Source organism: Monodon monoceros, unplaced genomic scaffold (assembly GCF_005190385.1).
Source record: "Monodon monoceros isolate NGI ecotype Baffin Bay Population unplaced genomic scaffold, NGI_Narwhal_1 Super_Scaffold_6, whole genome shotgun sequence".
Taxonomy (NCBI): domain Eukaryota; kingdom Metazoa; phylum Chordata; class Mammalia; order Artiodactyla; family Monodontidae; genus Monodon; species Monodon monoceros.
The window spans coordinates 80,541,138-80,561,460 of NW_021703783.1; positions in this window are offsets into that span (position 1 = coordinate 80,541,138).

A 20,323-nucleotide genomic window follows, 5' to 3' on the forward strand; every position below is an offset into this window, starting at 1 on the left:
AAAACACTTTCCCAAGGAAACGGTAGAGATTAAGATTTTTAATCCAGGTCTGTTACAGAATTTGTTCTCTTAATCACAATGCTGTACCTTTGTAGAGTACAAATGTAGACACATGTTAAATGTAGGCACAAAGATGTACACCTAAATGAAGATACCTGAAAGCATATGGAAGACAAGATCATTTCCGGTAGTAGCACTCAGTATTTTAAGTGGCTTGCCTTGAAATATTACTAACAACACGAGTCATGCCTGTAAAGCAATGTGATCCTCAGGTTTTTCTCCTAAAAGAGGCCCTCTGGCCAAATAAGCCCTGGCATAGGTGTATTTCAAGCCATCCTTGTTCATCTTCATACATCTTTATAATTTACCAGTTGACCCTTGGTAAACAATCCACAGAATGCATTTAGCCCAGCCTAGTATGTGAAGAAAGCTATATCAGACTATTTTTTTGTAAACTGACGTTATGTGTATAACACTTTTGAAAGGAAATAAAGAAGGAAATATAAGCTAAATCCAAGTAATTTAATTATTTAAACAACTACATGGTTTGGAATTATGTCCCAACTGTGTGAAATTTACTATGTTTGCACTATAATATTATGACTCTCTTGGACAGAGACAGTATTTTCTCCTACTGTCACCGCCTGGAGCTCAAACTCTCACCATGAAACAGCACCATAAAAGTTATAGCATCCACTACATCTGGGGTTCTTCCATCTCCACACAAACTATAGTGCTTTACTTTACGACCCCTCCCAAGATTCACTGTGCACTGCCAGTGTAGTCTACCCCCATTAGCGTCCTGCCAGAGGATTAAGTGAGATATGTTCTCCGGAGATGATGGCCTCTGATTGTATGGAGAGAGAGGCATTTTGGTGGAAAACACCCAGACGGCAGAGGGTTTGGCTGTCCAATTCTCTGATGATGGCAGATGTTATGACTTTGAACCCAGCAATAGTAGTAGTAGTTGTGGGGAGGACAAGAGGTCTTCCCACCTACTTTTAGGGAGACATTTCCTTTTCAAAATGCACCACGATGCATGTTTTTAGTCCAGTTAAATGTGACTTCCTAGCAATTCATCCTACATTTTCTGGCCCTTGACCAGCTCTCAGACACCTTTTCCTACCACTTCTTTTTTCCATTTACTCTACTCCAGCCACATTATCTTCTCACTGTTCCTGGAACATGCCAAGCCTGTTTCTGTCTCAGGGCCTTTGCATGTGTTGCATCCTCTGCCTTGAATGCTCTTCTTCCAGATATCACCATGACTCTGACCTTCACTTCATTCAGGTCAAATGTCATCTCCTCCAAAAACCTTCCCTGCCCATTCCATCTATCGCTTTCTACTCCCTTACCTTGTTTTTTGTTTTTTTAATATACAAATACAATCTGACATTGTTCTTTGTTTATCTTGTTTGTAGTCTGTCTTCTCCCACTGGAATAGAAGCCCCATGAAGGCAGGGACTTTGTCTCTCTTTCGTTCATCACTATACTCCCTGGGTCTAAAACCTGGTACATGGTAGTTATTTTAAAAAATATTTGTTGACTATGTGAATAGAAAAAGGAAGGGATTATTAGGAAATTCTCTCAAATAAATTGACTCAGTCTTGGTTTTTAATGTTGCAAATTTCATCTTTTTTCTGTGTTTCATAGACATTTTGGAGGAAAAATGAGTGAAGCTACATCAGGAACTACTTTTTATTTTAAAGCTACATTTAGACCTACAGCAGTTATCTTTATCATTATGTTTTCTTTACCCATTTTATCAATTAATATTGCATTTGGCTGAGAACGACAGGAACCAAAATAACAATGGTGGAAGCAAGATAAATGTTTACTTCTCTTTCACACTTAAAGATGTCCAAAGATAAGTACCTGAGGATTGAGGTGGGGAGAGGGGTGAGGCTACATGAAATGATTTGGGATCCAAACTCCTCTCTTACAGTTCTACCATCCTCAGATTTGATTTCCATCTCAGCAAGAGGAAGGAAAGGGCTGCTTAGGGTATGTCCACATCCTTCAAGGACATTTCCCGTCAATTTTATGTGACAGTTCCACTTATATCTCATTGAATAGAACTTAGTCACATGGTCACATCTAGTTGCCAGAGAGACTGGGAAATGAAGTCTTTGTGCTAAGGGGCCACGGGCCAAACTAAATTTGGGGGCCCTACTTCTAAAGAAGAAGAGGAGAATAGACACTGGGGGATGGCCAGCAGTCTCTGCCACATCTAACTTAACCACAACCTTCACCAAACAAACTTCTTTCTCAGAGTTTCCCAGGAATGTTTATTATTTCCCCATGGGTCATCCTTAGCTGACAAAGTTAGAAGTCTTCAGGTTTAAAAACACAAATCAACTGTGCCAATGACTAGTTCCTACCTTACCCTTCTCTACTTAAAGTTGATAGTCTCTGGTTTTTCCTCTTGTTTTGACAAACAGCTATTCTCTCCTCAAGAAACCACTCAGAAGACCCCTAACACTAGGGCCACACAGAAGCAGACAGGAGCGCGAGTGAAGTGGCTGACTCAGAATGGGGGACACAGAGGGACGCTGCAGTGCCCGGTCACAGCGGGCTACCCCTTACTCAGTCGCTCACAGCCCTTGAAGAAAGCATTTCTCAAGTGCATTTTGACATGTGATCTGCTGGTTTTATAATCAATGTGCATTGATTTTAGGAACACACTTAGTACACAGGATGTTGTAAAGTCAAAGCTCATTAAGATTAGGTACAGGCACTATCCCCAACTGTCTTGTTATACAGACTACATTCTTTTAAGGAAGAGTCATGGCTGTAATAGGAAACACTTCCCGTGATACACAAAATGTTGCAATGACATCCATTGTAATGGGATTATATTTGTGTCAGACACTTGGTGAAGGAAGGACAGGATTTCAAGCTCACAGAAATTCTAAATACAAGGCTATGATAAAGATTGGTTTGGGGGACTTCCCTGGTGGTACAGTGGTTAAGAATCTGCCTGCCAATGCAGGGGACATGGGTTCAAGCCCTGGTCTGGGAAGATCCCACATGCCGCGGAGCAACTAAGCCCGTGCGCCACAACTACTGAGCCTGCACTCTAGAGCCCACGAGCTGCAACTACTGAGCCCGCGTGCTGCAACTGCTGAAGCCCGCCTGCCTAGAGCCCGTGAACCACAACAAAGAGAAGCCACTGCAATGAGAAGCCCATACACCGCAAGGAAGAGTAGCCCCCACTCGCTGCAACTAGAGAAAGCCTGCGCATAGCAACCAAGACCCAATGCAGCCAAAAAATAAATTAATTAATTAAAAAAAAAAGATTGGTTTGGGAACAAATAATATTTAAAATTATTAACAAGTCAGCAGTTAAGAAAGTTACATGAGCTGCCTTCAAGTTTAAAACATCATTGGCTTATTGCCTAAAAGTTACTTTAGTTTATAAACCAGGTACCTCCCTAAATAAGGTAAATAATATTAGCTATAGGGTAGAAGGTCTCACTTTTTTTGTTTCTCTCCAGAGCTTTCCTACTGAGTTCACTTTTATCCCTCTCACTAATCAGTGTACTTATAAACATATAAAAATACACAATAAGCTTATTCATGCACAGTTTATTCAGGTTTTAGAAGTATATTCACATTTAATATTTTGTAAAGAACAGCAACTTAAACCACAATAGGTTTATATTACACCTTTTTCCCAGTCCCATTTATGGTATGTTTTTAAAATTTGGCAAAATAAACTTTTTCCCCAGAAAAGTAATCGGTGGCCCTGAAAATTGGTGGCCTGCTACATCTGAAGGCTCTAGATATAGATGGCCAACAGAGCCAAACAGGTTTCCTTGGAGTGAAATGATGTTTGGTATTCCTATTACTCACCTCACACTGCTGGGAACATGTCTATTTACCATTTATCCTGAAACAAGGAAATAAGAAATTTATATTGAAAATTACAGCACTGTATTATTAGTTGCTTCACACATCTTTTTGTCTTCTGTAGAAATATAAGAGTTTTTCTGAATGGCCTCTTTAATTTTTTTTAAAGCAGAGTAGCTAGGGAGGTCAATGGGAACAGACTGACACTTGTTGGTAATTATGCTCAAGTGGAAAAAGGACCTAGAATGTGCTGACACGGGTCATAGCTCATGCGAGGAACTCAAACCTTCACAAGAAGACAACCAACCCCACTCACCTTGGCACATGCCTCGCCCCTAGTTTTCTCTCCCATCTATGGTTCTGTATAAATGCTCTCACCCCCACCTCCTCCTGGGTGAGATGGGTGATAGAGTCTCACTCATCATTAAAGGTGGACTCAATTTTCAACATTCTTCATGAAATATTTCACTATTCCTAATCCTACCAGCCCACAACCAGATGTACTCTCTCCCTGCCTTGAGCGCTTTTACCATGTTTGTACTGCATTTTTGGCCTTCATACTGGTATGGTCTTGTAGTCGTTTAATCAAGGCTATTAATGCAGGAAAATCTCATAGATTCCATGAGTCCAAAAGCAGGAACTAGAAAGCCACTCTACATACCTGCTTCATTTTCCCCTCTCTCTCCAGATGGGTTTTCTCTGCACTGCCACAGTTATAGGGCCAGAAATGTCCAAGCCAGTGCTTATATGCCCTTAATTCAGTAAACAACAGAGGTTGATTAGCACCTTTGAATCTTAATTCTCAATCCCTTGGAGAGGAAATCTGATTGGTGCAGCTTAGGTCCCATGTCTCTGGACCCCAATCCCATCAGCAGTGGCCGGAAGGGCAGGGTTCCCATTGTGGCTGCACAGATTCACCCTGAGAGCGGGGAAGGGGGACTAGTTTCCCATGTGGGAGGTGGTGAGCTGGTGAGATGCTCTGAAAAGTGCCTCCTCTATCAAACATCTATGCCATTTTGTTATCTCCTGTGAGAGTAAAATAAGCTCCTTGGGAAAAGGGACTGGGCTTGCTCATCGTCATAAATCCCCAGAACCCAGCACTGTTTGTTGCCTAAAAAAAAGTGCTAAACATGCTGTTGTATTGACCCTACTTTACCGTGCTTGTCGGCATTAAGATTTTTGCCTGCTTTCAAGATGGAGGAAGAAGCCACGAGTCAAGGAACACAGGCTGCCCCTAGGAGCTGGAAAGGGCAAGAAAACAGGTTCTCTGGATAAGAGGAGCGGCTGTAACAACACCCTGATTTTAACGCAGTAAGACCCATGTCAGACTTCTGACCTGCAGAACTGTAAGATAATAAATGTTTGTTCTTTTAAGCCACTCAAAAATAAATAAATAAATAAAAGAATTTCCCAAGAATTTCTAAAAGTGAAGTTTGGAAACCTGAGAGTGATCTAATTGGATCTTGAAATCATCATACCAAGTTATTTTTCTTGCTGACAGATTTGCAACAGATATAACAAGATTTCATTTAACTTCTATTAAACCTAGGTGTGGTAAACGCATTACACTTAATGTTGATGACTCTAAAGACACATCTATATTAATTAGATCAACAAACTTAAACTAACCTTAATATCAGGTATTAACTTAATAGAGTATTTCCCTGTTCATGTGAACTTGAAACTCGTTTTGTCTAGCTTCTCTTATATTTACTTTGTAAGCACTTAAAGTCAATTAAATAGAGCTCTTTACAAATTCAGGGGTTTTTTGGGGTTTTTTTGGTTTTTTGCGGTACGCGGGCCTCTCACTGTTGTGGCCTCTCCCGCTGCAGAGCACAGGCTCCGGACACGCAGGCTCAGCGGCCATGGCCCACGGGCCCAGCCGCTCCGCGGCATGTGGGATCTTCCTGGACCGGGACAGGAACCCATGTCCCCTGCATCGGCAGGCGGACCCTCAACCACTGCGCCACCAGGGAAGCCCTACAAATTCAATTTTGATAATACTTTCCAAAGGCAGAGATATCTCATATGTATAATGTGTACACAGACATATAAACAAACAATACTAGAGATCTCATAGCGTCACTTAAAAAAACTCAGTTATGAATGGGGTATTACAATACAAACTTACTAGCTTACAAAGAACAGTTGGAATACATTAAAGTTGCTTGCTCAGATGACTAAGGCTTTACTATTTGTTCTTGATGATCCCTTATGAAGCTTATGAATTAATGTTTGGCTGAGGGAGCATTCCTACCAGTTTTGAGGTTTTTTTTTTTTTTTTAATGTTATTCCTGCATCCCTTATTTTCTTCAGTTCCAAGCAATATAGTTTGATTAGATAAACTCCAGAGATCCCAGGTAGATCATTTACATCTCAAAGGCACAGGAAGAGAAATGCAAATTCCTCCTTTAATTACTTATACAAAACCTAGCCATCTTGGGCTATTTTCAGGGAACTTTCTTTTTTTTTCCAGGTCCCAAATATCCACTTCAGTTTAAACAAGTAACAGTAATAGACAATAATGCATATCATCTGCTCACATTCGCATGCCCCACTTTCAGCAAAACCAGGAAGAGAAAAAGGGATTCGAACTCAGGTACCGAGACACTCATTCACATACACACACACACACCCAAGATAAAAGCAATTGCAAAAGACCAACTTTGATGTAATAGCCGAGCCGTTAAGGGCTTTTGCTCTCCAGATCTCAGAGTATTGAGGCATTTTCTTCCATTTAGGGAGCATAGCTAAAGATCTCCTAGTTTTGCAAATATACCCCAGGGGACTGTAAGATGGAACAGAGCTCTGATCATCCATACTTAATTACTCATGGCCAGTGTTATCAAATATCAAGCAAACAGCAATTCAAATTGGCCTCTCAGGGTCACAGTTCCCTAGCCCCAAAAGGAAGATTCCCAACCGATGCCCCATCAGTCCAAAAGGAGAGAACCCCAACCAATGCCCCATCGGAGATGAAGCTGAATGAATGACCAAGGCTAGTTCAAAAGGGAAAATCCCAACCAATGCTCTGCCTCGGGTGAAAATAATGCAACAGGGAAGGATACCCTGGTGTCATCACACACGAACCCCATTATTCTCCAAAGACGTCTCAACTGGTTAATGCAAGTACTAACACACAAACATATGGTCCCACAAACAAAGGATCAGACAAGGCATGGTCCAGAAATTCCACTTTCATTCCCAGACGGAGGCTCCAGAGCAGACTGGCTCCTGAAAGAGAATGGACCATGAGTGGCTCACCCCAAAATGATACACACAAAACCACAAGCAACTAAGCTACGGTCACAAAGACAGAAAATCTGAAGAGGTATAGTCTAAAATTCTGCTTCCACTCCCAGACGGAGGCCTCCAAACAGACTGGCCCGGTTCTCAAAAGAAAGTGGACCCAGTGGCTCACTTCCCGCAAGGGAAGCAGCCCAGATGCAGTGGAGAGAATTCCCAGCCTGCGCAAGCTGGAGTGACTCACCCAATGACACCGAATGTGGACCATGGCTCCAGACAGACGTTTCTCGGCTCCAAACAGCCTCATGCCATGGGCGGCCGGCGCCTGTTGGGGACAGTGCCTCCAAGATTTCCTGAGCGAAATGGGCTCTGGCAGCTGCTGGAGGCTCAGGGAAGGGGCTGCCCCCTGCTGGGGTCGACCTGCCAGGGGCACAGACTCCTCGGCTGGCTTCGCCAAAATTGTGAGTGCAAGTTTGTGTGCCCGACGCACAGTGAGGCCAAACAAACAAACCGAAACGTTGGAGTTTGGAGCAAAGAAAGGTTTATTGCAGGGCCAAGCAAGGAGACGGGTGGCTCATGCCCTAAAAAGCCCCGAGCTCCCTGAAGGGTTTCGGCAAAGCATTTTTAAAAGCCAGGTGGGGGGGGGCGGGGCATCACAGGGTATGTGATCAGCTCATGCACAATTCTCTGATTAGCTGATGGTGAGGGAACAGGGTGGTGTCACAGGGGTTCACATTATCAGTCCTTAGGCTCCAGGAGGCCTGGGGCTATGGGCTTATGGTCATCAAGTAGTTAACATCTTCCATTTGGTGAGGGGGGTTTCACATCTGTAAAACAACTCAGGAAATGTGCATCGAATACTGTTATCTAGGTACTTTGGAGAGGAGCTAAAGCAGAGGATATGGGGGAAAGGCCCGTCCTGGGAAGGCCCCACAGTGTCCTGCTCCGTTACACTTCCACCTAGGAACGCTGAGTAAAGTTGGGAATTTAAAGCAGTTACAAGAGTCAGTGTTGTCGACTAAAAAAAAATGCACAACCTGAAAGTTGAGAATTATGTTTTATTCAGCGGACATACTGAGGACTTAAGCCTGGGAGATAGTCTCTCAGATAGCTCTGAGAACTGCTCTGAAGAGGTAAGGGAGGAACCAGGATATATAGGAGTCTTTGCAACAAAAACCAAGTAGTCAGAACATCAAAAGATTACTGTTAATTAAAGAAACCCAGACATCCCAAGTTAATGCATTTAGTGCTTTGCCATATCTGGGAAGATGCAAGAGTCTGAGCTTACTGAAGTCACTCCTTTGGTATACACCTTAACTATCTAGGGCCAGTATCCTGTTTTCCTCCATCCTGAATCCCCTCAGGGTGCATGGTTGGGGGTGGCTTCAGTGACAGATGACTTACTACACCCTTTGTTTACTGATGTGGTAGGTGACATTCATCAGCCACAGGGTCACCACAGGGCTTGAGTTGGGAGAGGTAAATGACTCAGAACTACTCCCGCAGGTCTTCTTTTATTTTGTTTTCTTATCTGAGTCTCACTCTAACCAACTCAGTGTAATCAATTCTGAGTCGCAGTATTAGGTACTTCTTTAGGTAATGGGATCAACCAGCTCAATACATTTAGTAGGAGGAGTTTTATCTGATGCCCTAGTGTGCTTCCTGTTAGGGAATGAGGGCTATGAAACTCCTTATGTTTCTGTTTTTAGCAGAACTGCTATGGTAGCTCAGTAAGGCCAACTCTTGTGCTATCACAGCCCACATCCTTAGCCTGGTTTTCTGGCACAGATATTTCCCTTCTTTTGCTGCTTGACTCCTGTTGTTTTCCCCAGATTTCAATCTTTTTTGCCTATGTATCTTTTATTGCAAGCAATCTCAACTCCTCTTTTGGATATAGAAAGTTAAACACAAAGAAGGAACAATGTCTAATAAAATATGTTGATTGCACATACTCCACTACTTCCTGAAACAGCACTAAGATAACTAAAATGGCATCAAAGGAATTAAAAAAAACAATAAACAAAGAGAAGGTGAGAAGATATGACTGCCAATAAAGAGTTAGGACAATTTTGAAAGAATGAATGCAGATAAACAAGTGGAAATTGACTTGGGTTTTAGATTTCTTCACCTATTAAATACCTTAAGGGAAGGAGGCCAACAAGAACAAAACAGATTGTAGCACAGTACCCCCCAGGAAGAGTCAGAAACAGAGGTGCCATATACCTTTAAAGGTAAGGATGGGAGGTAGAATGAAAAACTAGAAGGCGTTTCTGGGCAGCCAGGTAAGTCCCTCTCCATTTCCTTGTCAGAAAGCTAAAAATACCCTTCCTGGAAAGGTTAAACTAAAGAACCTCTGGCTGAGGAACCAGTCACAGCTAAAGCCTGGAGTGAGGTGTTTTCCTAGAAAACAGGGATTAGAAAATGTTTGCCTGAAGAATGATGAGACACCCTCCCCATCCTTTCCACTATTTGGATCCCAGTATGCTGACTGCCAGATTTTTATACTCTCTCAGGCAGGACTGGAGAGGGTTCATTTCTGGAGAAACCAACCAGCCCAAGAGAACACTGGCATTTAGGGGTTCTATAAAAAGATAGGACCGGGCTTCCCTGGTGGCGCAGTGGTTGAGAGTCCGCCTGCCGATGCAGGGGACACGGGTTCATGTCCCGGTCCGGGAAGATCCCGCATGCCATGGAGCGGCTGGGCCTGTGAGCCATGGCCGCTGAGCCTGTGCGTCCGGAGCCTGTGCTCCACAAAGGGAGAGGCCACAACACTGAGAGGCCCGTGTACCGCAAAAAAAAAAAAAAAAAACAAAAAAAAACCAGAGATAGCTGAAATTCAAGCCAGCAGTATGGAGGGCCCAGAAGTAGGCTTATTTGTGCCTCAGAGGCCACCAAAGGATTAGGATCTGGAGGTAACAATAATTCTTAAAGAGGGAGAAGTTGATGGGGAGGGGTCTGAAAACAACTGGTGGAAATGTGTACATAAGGAAATTTTATCCCAATTCCTTGCCTTCCCCCCCGCCCCCCATAGGGGGCAGCTGCCCCTTCCCCACCCCAGCAGAAAACTGAAATTTCACTCGCGGAAGAGGTTAACCCAGAGAGACTGTGGACAGAGGTCACTGGGGACAACTGTGGCTGGGCTTCTATGCTGAAGACTGGGAGATTGAGGGAGTATCTACATACTCACAAAAAGAGACCTCCTGCCTCCTTCCCCCAGTCATCTCATTCCCAAACTCTTCCCCAAGTGTGTAAATCTCCATCAATATGTCTCAATACAACGTGTAATCACTGTGGACTTACTGATCTCCAGACCTGCTGCACACTTGTTGCCCTGGGATCTCAGTGTATCAGACTCCAGGGACTTGCCCAGTCTTTATCCTGTTGGTCTCTTATTACCTGAATCACAGGTTTCTTTTTTGGTATACTCCCTTTTCTGGGCTGCACACACTACCCAGAAGCTTCCTGAGAGAGAGTCCACAGGAGGTAATTCTTTTGAGAGCCAGTATGCCTGAAAACCCCTTTATTCTCCCCTCATACTTGATGAATTGTTGGGCGGAGGCTTGTCAATTATCCGGCTTTTTTATGGGGTGTTCCGGCTGGGTTCCGGCAAACCCCACATGCCAATGTCATTAATGGCTCCTCCTTCTTCTTCCTGCTCTGCCTCCTTTTCCCCTCCTCCCTTTCCTCCTCCTCTTTGTCTTCCTTCTTGCCTGATGCATTCTCAAGAGCAAGAGCTCTGTGATTCCCTTACCTCTGTATGTCTGGTGCCTAGTACCATACCTGATACCCAACAGACATTTAATTTGAACTCAAATTAACAAATTAACATTGACGTCAAATGAACTTTATTCCTCTACCTGGTCCCTTAGCCTTAAATGCCATATATATGTTGATCATTCAGCCCTGGCTTCTCCCCTGAACTTCAGATTCTTTATATCCAACGACCACACAACAGCTCCAGTTGGAGGTCTAATAGGCCCCAGATATTCCTGTCTCAGTTGATCACAACACCACCTACCCAGCTGCTCAGGTCAAAACCTTGCCGTCACAAGAGGTCTTGTGTGCAGCATTTAGGAATCTCGACCCTGTATCCAGAATGCCAGGGGTCAAAGCTCAGCTCCACCATTTCCTATTGGGTCACTCTTACACAAACCACTGAACCCCTCTCTGCCTCAATTTTTCTCATCTGAAAATGGAGACAATAATAGTGCCTACTCCATGGGACTGTTGTAAGGATGATGTGAGTGATGTATGTTAAAGCATTTAGAATCTGGCATAGAGAAGGCACTAGAAAGACATTAAGTATTATTGCAGTTGTGACTAATATATGTAAAGCATAGAAACAGGGCCTGGCACAGACCATGCATTAGGTAACTGTCAGCTGTTGCTATTGTTTAGTACTGATTCCTCTTTTTCTCTGATAGGTCACATTCAACTCAAAGCAAATCCTGTTGGCTGTATATTCAAAATACAACGAAAATATTCAATATAACTACTCTCTGTGTGAATCACTGTAACCCTGATCCAACCTACCTCCTTCTCTCAGTTGAATCCCATGATATTCTCCTAATTTATCTCTCTCACCTATAGTCTATTTTTCACATATGAATCTGTTTGTGTCACTCCTTGCTCAAAATCTTCCACTGACTTCCAAAGTACTCAGGTCTTGAGCACAGCCAGCAAGGCCCTCCCTAACCTAACACCCGGACACCATTAGCTCCTACCACCTTGTCTCCCTCACTGGGCTCCCTCACACCAGCCTCCTTGCCATTCTTTGAGCACATCCAGCAAGCTCTGCCACATGACCTTTGCACTTACTTTTTCCTTCCCAGCATGGTCTTTTCCTAGATAGTCCCATGGTTCACTCTCTCAGGTCATTCACAGCTGTGCTGAAATGTCACCTCTGAGCAGTCAGACCTTCTTTCTCTGATTATTCTACATAAGATGTGATTCTCCTCACCCCATCCCTACTCGTCATCATCCCCTATCCTCTTTTTATCTGGAGATGTATATATATATATATATATATATATATGTACTCTTTTCCCCCTATCACATCACTACCTGCCATTATACTGGTTAGTCCCTGGAGAGAACTGTATCGTAGGGTTAGGTGGTGTTACAAGAAGTAGACTTAATCAGTTTGGTTTTTTTTTTAACATCTATATTGGAGTATAATTGCTTTACAATGTTGTGTTACCTTCTGCTGTATAACAAAGTGAATCAGCTATACATATACATATATTCCCATATCTCCTCCCTCTTGCGTCTCCCTCCCACCCTCCCTATCCCACCTGTCTAGGTGGTCACAGTGCACCAAGCTGATCTCCCTGTGCTATGCAGCTGCTTCCCACTAACTATTTATTTACATTTGGTAGTATATATAAGTCCATGCCACTCTCTCACTTCGTCCCAGCTTACCCTTCCCCCTCCCTGTGTCCTCAGGTCCATTCTCTATATCTGCGTCTTTATTCCTGTCCTGCCCCTAGGGTCTTCATAACCATTTTCTTTTTTTAGATTCCATATTTATGTGTCAGCATACGGTATTTGTTTTTCTCTTTCTGACTTACTTCACTCTGTATGACAGACTCTAGGTCCAGTCACCTCATAAGAAATAACGCAATTTCGTTTCTTTTTATGCCTGAGTAATATTCCACTGTATATATGTGCCACATCTTCTTTATCCATTCATCTGTCGAAGGACACTTAGGTTGCTTCCATGTCCTGGCTATTGTAAATAGAGCTGCAGTGAACATTGTGGTACATGACTCTTTTTGAATTACGGTTTTCTCAGGGTATATGCCCAGTAGTGGGATTCCTGGGTCAAATGGTAGTTCTATTTTTAGTTTTTTAAGGAACCTTCATACTGTTCTCCATAGTGGCTGTATCAATTTACATTCAGACCAACAGTGCAAGAGGATTCCCTTTTCTCCACACCCTCTCCAGCATTGTTTCTACATTTTTTGATGATGGCCATTCTGACTGGGTAATACCTCATTGTAGTTTTGATGTGCATTTCTCTAATGATTAGTGATGTTGAGCATTCTTTCATGTGTTTGTTGGCAATCTGTATATCTTCTATGGAGAAATGTCTATTTAGGACTTCTGCCCATTTTTGGATTGTGTTGTTTGTGTTTTTGATATTGAGCTGCATCAGCTTCTTGTACTTTTTGGAGATTAATCCTTTCTCTGATGCTTCGTTTGCAAATATTTTCTCCCATTCTGAGGGTTATCTATTTGTCTTCTTTATGGTTTCCTTTGCTGTGCAACAGCTTTTAAGTTTCATTAGGTCCCATTTGTTTAGTTTAGTTTTTTATTTCCATTTCTCTAGAAGGTGGGTCAAAAAGGATCTTGCTGTGATTTATGTCATAGAGTGTTCTACCTATGTTTTCCTCTAAGAGTTTTATAGTGTCTGGCCTTACATTTAGGTCTTTAATCCATTTTGAGTTTATTTTTGTGCATGGTGCTAGGAAGTGTTCTAATTTCATTCTTTTACATGTAGCTGTCCAGTTTTCCCAGCACCACTTATTGAAGAGAGGCTGTCTTCTCTCCATTGTATATTCTTGCCTCCTTTGTCAAGGATAAGGTGACCATAGGTGCGTGGGTTTATCTCTGGGCTTTCTATCCTGTTCCATTGATCTATATTTCTGTTTTTATACCAGTACCATACTGTCTTGATTACTGTAGCCTTGTATTATAGTCTGAATTCAGGGAGCCTGATTCCTGCAGCTCTGCTTTTCTTTCTCAAGATCGCTTTGGCTATTTGGGGTCTTTTGTGTTTCCATACAAATTGTGAGATTTTTTGTTCTAGTTCAGTGAAAAATGCCATTGGTAGTCTGATAGGGATTTCACTGAATCAGTACATTGCTTTTGGTAGTAAAGTCATTTTCACAATGTTGATTCTTCCAAACCAAGAACATGGTATATCTCTCCATCTGTTTTTATCATCTTTAATTTCTTTCATCAGGGTCTTACAGTTTTCTGCATACAGGTCTTTTGTCTCCTTAGGTAGGTTTATGCCTAGGTATTTTATTCTTTTAGTTGCAATGGTAAACGGGAGTGTTTCCTTAATTTCTCTTTCAGATTTTTCATTATTAGTGTATAGGAATGCAAGAGATTTCTGTGCATTAATTTTGTATCCTGCTACTTAACCAAATTCATTGATTAGCTCTAGTAGTTTTCTGGTAGCATCTTTAAGATTCTCTATGTGTAGTGTCATGTCATCTGCAAACAGTTACAGTTTTACTTCTTATCTGATTTGGATTCCTTTTATTTCTTTTTCTTCTCTGATTGGTGTGGCTAGGACTTCCAAAACTATGTTGAATAATAGTGGCGAGAGTGGGCAACCTTGTCTTGTTCCTGATCTTAGTGGAAACGGTTTCAGTTTTTCACCATTGAGAACGATGTTGGCTGTGGGTTTGTCATATATGGCCTTTATTATGTTGAGGTAAGTTCCCTCTATGCCTACTTTCTGGAGGGTTTTTATCATAAATGGGTGTTAAATTTTGTCAAAGCTTTATCTGCATCAATTGAGATGGTCATATGTTTTTTATCCTTCAATTTGTTAACATGGTGTATCACATTGATTGATTTGCGTATATTGAAGAATCTTTGCATTCCTGGGATATACCCCACTTGATCATGGTGTATGATCCTTTGAATGTGCTGTTGGATTCTGTTTGCTAGTATTTTATTGAGGATCTTTGCATCTATGTTTTTCAGTGATATTGGCCTATAGTATTTTTTGTGACATCTTTGTCTGGTTTTGGTATCAGGGTGATGGTGGCCCCATAGAATGAGTTTCGGAGTGTTCTTCCCTCTGCTGTGTGTTGGAAAGGTTTGAGAAGGATAGGTGTTAGCTCTCCTGTAAATTTTTAATAGAATTCGCTTGTGAAGCCATCTGGTCCTGGGCTTTTGTTTGTTGGAAGATTTTAAATCACAGTTTCAATTTCAGTGCTTGAGATTAGTCTGTTTATATTGGAAGGTTGTGTTTTTGTAAGAATTTGTCCCTTTCTTCCAGGTAGTCCATTTTATTGGCATATAGTTGCTTGTAGTAATCTCTCATGATCCTTTGTATTTCTGCAGTGTCAGTTGTTACTTCCCCTTTTTCATTTCTAATTCTGTTGATTTGAGTCTTCTCCCTTTTTTTTCTTGATGAGTCTGGCTAATGGTTTATCAATTTTGTTTATCTTCTCAAAGAACCAGCTTTTAGTTTTACTGATCTTTGCTATCATTTCCTTCATCCCTTTTTCATTTATTTCTGATCTGATCTTTATAATTTCCTTCCTTCTGCTAACTTTGGGGTTTTCTTGTTCTTCTTTCTTTATTTGCTTTAGGTGTAAGGTTAGGTTATTTGAGATGTTTCTTGTTTCTTAAGGTAGGATTGTATTGCTATAAACTTCCCTCTTCCCTGTGCACCCCATAGGTTTTGGGTCGTCGTGTTTTCATTGTCACTTGTTTCTAGGTGTTTTTTGATTTCCTCTTCGATCTCTTGGTTATTGAGTAGTGTATTGTTTAGCCTCTATGTGTTTGTAGTTTTTACAGATTTTTTCCTGTAATTGATATCTAGTCTCATGGCATTGTGGTTGGAAAAGATACTTGATATGATTTCAATTTTCTTAAATTTACCAAGGCTTGATTTGTGACCCAAGATACGATCTATCCTGTAGAATGTTCAATGAGAACATTCAAGTTGAGAAGAACTTGTTCTTCTCCACTTGAGAAGAAAGTGTATTCTGTTGTTTTGGGATGGAATGTCCTATAAATATCAATTAAGTTCATCTTGTTTAATGTGTCATTTAAAACCTGTGTTTCCTTATTTATTTTCATTTTGGATGATCTGTCCATTGGTGAAAGTGGGGGGTTACAGTCCCCTAGTATGACTGTGTTACTGTCGACTTCTCCTTTTATGGCTGTTAGCATTTGCCTTAGGTATTGAGGTGCTCCTTTGTTGGGTGCATAAATATTTACAACTGTTAAATCTTCTTCTTGGATTGATCCCTTGATCATTATGTAGTGTCCTTCTTTGTCTCTTGTAATAAATAATCTTTATTTTAAAGTCTATTTTGTCTGATATGAGAAATGCTACTCCAGCTTTCTTTTGATTTCCATTTGCATGGAATATCTTTTTCCATCCCTTCACTTTCAGTCTGTATGTGTCCCTAGGTCTGAAGTGGGTCTCTTGTAGACAGCATATATATGGGTTTGTTTTTGTATCCATTCAGCCAGTCTATGTCTTTTGGTTGGAGCATTTAAACCATTTACATTTAAAGTGATTATCGATATGTATGTTCCTATTACCATTTTCCTAATTGTTTTGGGTTTGTTTTGGTAGGTCATTTCCTTCTCTTGTGTTTCCTGCCTAGAGAAGTTCCTTTAGCATTTGTTGTAAAGCTGGTTTGGTGGTGGTGAATTCTCATAGCTTTTGCTTGTCTGGAAAGGTTTTAATTTCTCTATTGAATCTGAATGAGATCCTTGTGGGTAAAGTAATCTTGGTTGTAGGTTTTTCCTTTTCATCACTTTAAATATGTCCTGCTACTCCCTTCTGGCTTGCAGAGTTTCTGCTGAAAGAACTGCTGCTAACCTTATGGGGATTCTCTTGTATGTTATTTGTTGCTTTTCCCTTGCTGCTTTTAATAGTTTTTCTTTGTATTTAATTTTTTATAGTTTGATTAATATGTGTCTTTCGTGTTTCTCCTTGGTTTTATCCCGTACGGGACTCTCCGTGCTTCCTAGACTTGATTGACTATTTCCTTTCCCATATTAGGGATGTTTTCAAGTATAATCTCTTCAAATATTTTCTCAGTCCTTTTTATTTCTCTTCTTCTTATGGGACCCCTATAATTCGAATATTGGTTTATTTAATGTTGTCCCAGAGGTCTGAGACTGTCCTCAATTCTTCTCATTCTTTTCCTTTATTCTGCTCTGTGGTTGTTATTTCCACTATTTTATCTTCCTGGTCACCTATCCATTCTTCTGCCTCAGTTATTCTGCTATTGATTCCTTCTAGAGAATTTTTTATTTCATTTATTGTGTTGTTCATCATTGTTTGTTTGCTCTTTAGTTCTTCTAGGTCCTTATTAAACGTTTGTTGTACTTTCCCCATTCCATTTCCAAGATTTTGGATCATCTTTACTATCATTACTCTGAATTCTTTTTCAGGTAGACTACTATTTCCTCTTCATTTGTTTGGTCTGGTAGGATTTTACCTTGCTCTTTCATATGCTGTGTACTTCTCTGTCTTCCCGTTTTGCTTAACTTACTGTGTTTGGGCTCTCCTTTTCACAGGCTGCAGGTTCATAATTCCCATTGTTTTTGGTGTCTGCCCCCAGTGGATAAGGTTGGGTCAGTGGGTTGTGTCAGCTTCCTGGTAGAGGGGACTGGTGCCTGTGTTCTGGTGAATGAGGCTGGATCTTGTCTTTCTGCTGGGCTGGACCACGTCTGGTGGTGTGTTTTAGGGTATCTGTGAACTTATCATGATTTTAGGAAGCCTCTCTGCTAATGGGTGGGGTTGTGTTCCTGTCTTGCCAGTTGTTTGGCATGGGATGTCCAGCACTGGAGCTTGCTGGTCGTTGAGTGGAGAGGGGTCTTAGTGTTGAGACGGAGATCTCTGGGAGAGGTCTCGCCGATTGTTATTAAGTGGGGCTGGGATGTCTCTGGTGGGCCAATGTCCTGAACTTGGCTTTCCCAGCTCAGAGGCTCAGGCTTGACACATGGCTGAGCACCAAGACCCTATCAGCTACACGGCTCTATAACTCTGTCCAGTGCATTTTTTGCTTTGATAATTCATATCCACGTTGAAAATGAATTATGTCCAATAGGATTCCACTGGAAGTGCCACTTGTGCCAGTCACAGGTAGAGAGACTTAATCCGTTTTATTTAATACCGTCACTTTAGCTTATGAGTCATTCTTCACATTTAGGAGGATGGATTTGGATTTCTGGGGTTTAGGAAGCTTCTGAGCACATTTAGCAGATGCACCCATGTATCATCCTTGCAGTCTTGAAAATGATGAGGGGTGCCCTACGTTTCTCATTTTAAAGGATGGACCTAGAGTCTGTCATACAGAGTGACGTACGTCAGAAAGAGAAAAACACATACCGTATGCTAACACATATATATGGAACCTAAGAAAAAAAAAAAGGTCATGAAGAACATAGGGGTAAGATGGGAATAAAGACACAGACCTACTAGAGAATGGACTTGAGGATATGGGGGGGAAGGGTAAGCTGTGACAAAGTGAGAGAGTGGCATGGACATATATACACTACCAAACGTAAAATAGATAGCTAGTGGGAAGCAGCCGCATAGCACAGGGAGATCAGCTCGGTGCTTTGTGACCACCTAGAGGGGTGGGATAGGGAGGGTGGGAGGGAGGGAGATGCAAGAGGGAAGAGATATGGGAACATATGTATATGTATAACTGATTCACTTTGTTATAAAGCAGAAACTAACACACCATTGTAAAGCAATTATACTCCAATAAAGATGTTTAAAAAAAAGGACTCATGGAGGTATTCATCTTGTGCATAATTTCATCCTGTGCATCATTTCATCCATATTTTTAGTCTTTATTTCTCATCTTTTCTTTTTTTGCATTAAACATCTAATTACATAAACTCTGGGTATCACATGGATGCTTTGCAAACACAGACATAAGTCCTATGATAATTAATTATTTATTTATGAGATCCCTGTGTCTATTTTGGTGTTGTTTTTAACATAAAAGGGAGGCTCAAGAAAAAAATGGGTTTTTTTGTTGAAATTAATGTTAATTACATTTTCAGCCTATGAGAATTCATCCCACAATTCACCCTTTTTCAGGCATAATTTATCATCATTGGTTGGGGAATGTCATATATTACTTGTTTATGTGTTCTATGTCCACCCCACTAAAATGTTAGTTCTGTGGCCCAGGGACATTGTTTTACTTAGAACAGTACCTGGTGCATGTAGACATTCAATAAAGAAATAGAAATGAACATAAAAATTACTGAAATTGTAAGAAAATGTTTTTTCTTTGTTTTAAAAAACGGAAATATATATGGTTAATGATTATGGTAATGTTAAACATATGAAAATAAAGACATATGGGAAGAAAATATACAAAAATGATAATCGTTATTGGAAAGTTGTGATTATGGGTGATTTTTTTGTTGTTGCTAAAATTTCCAAGTTTTTTGAAATGTTTCATTGTTTTATTAAAAAAAGAAAAATAAATAAATAGAAAAGGAATATCCCTGGTGAAAGCACACTGAACCAGAAGTCCAGTGTGCTTTGGACTTCTAGATTCCAATAGTACTGACTATGCTGTGTAATCTTACGTAAGTCCCTGAGTCTCTCTGTGCCTCTGTTTCCTCTTCGGGAAATGGAAGATCTTAGGACTTCTCAGCTCCAAAATTCCGATTCTCCTTTCTGTCAACATTAGTCACTCCCACTCCTTCCCTCTTTAGTGTCTGTTCTTCACTCTGGGCCTGACGGCAGAAATGTCCTAGAATGTCAGGAGGCTGATCTACAGTAAATAAGTGAAGTGGTTTTCAGTACTAGCACTCTTTATCATTATTTTCTTTAATATAATAAATTCTGTTGTACTGCAGTGACTGCTCCAGTTTATGGCAGCGATGGTCTGACCTGTTCTCCCAATTCCATCCTCCCTGACTTCCAGGAACATATCAGGAAGTCCTGCATCCAGCTGGTGGCTGGTGGGAGGGAGAGGCACAGCACATTCCATGGCATTAGGCTCCTGATTTTCTGGTTTGGGTGGGGTGATGGGCTGGCCCTGGATTTGCATGGACTTCTCTTTGCTTTCATTATGCATGGTTTTTGCTTCCATGGAAGCAAAACACTAGAACACTAGAGAAACACTAGAGAACCGTGGGTAGGGTAAACTAGCTTCCACTGCCCATCTGATGGGGGAATTCTCAGGGCTAGAAGACCAACCTCGAAAACTCTGTATACTACAGGCTGTATTTTACTTTAAATAGAATCTCTTTTTTTTTTTTAAAGCTAGGATTTTTTTTTTAAAGTAGTTATGTATTCAGTATTTTATTTATTTATTTTTGGCTGTGTTGGGTCTTCGTTTCTGTGCGAGGGCTTTCTCTAGTTGTGGCAAGCGGGGCCACTCTTCATCGCGGTGCGCAGGCCTCTCAATGTCGCGGCCTCTCCTGTTGCGGAGCACAGGTTCCAGACGCGCAGGCTCAGCAGTTGTGGCACACAGGCCTAGTT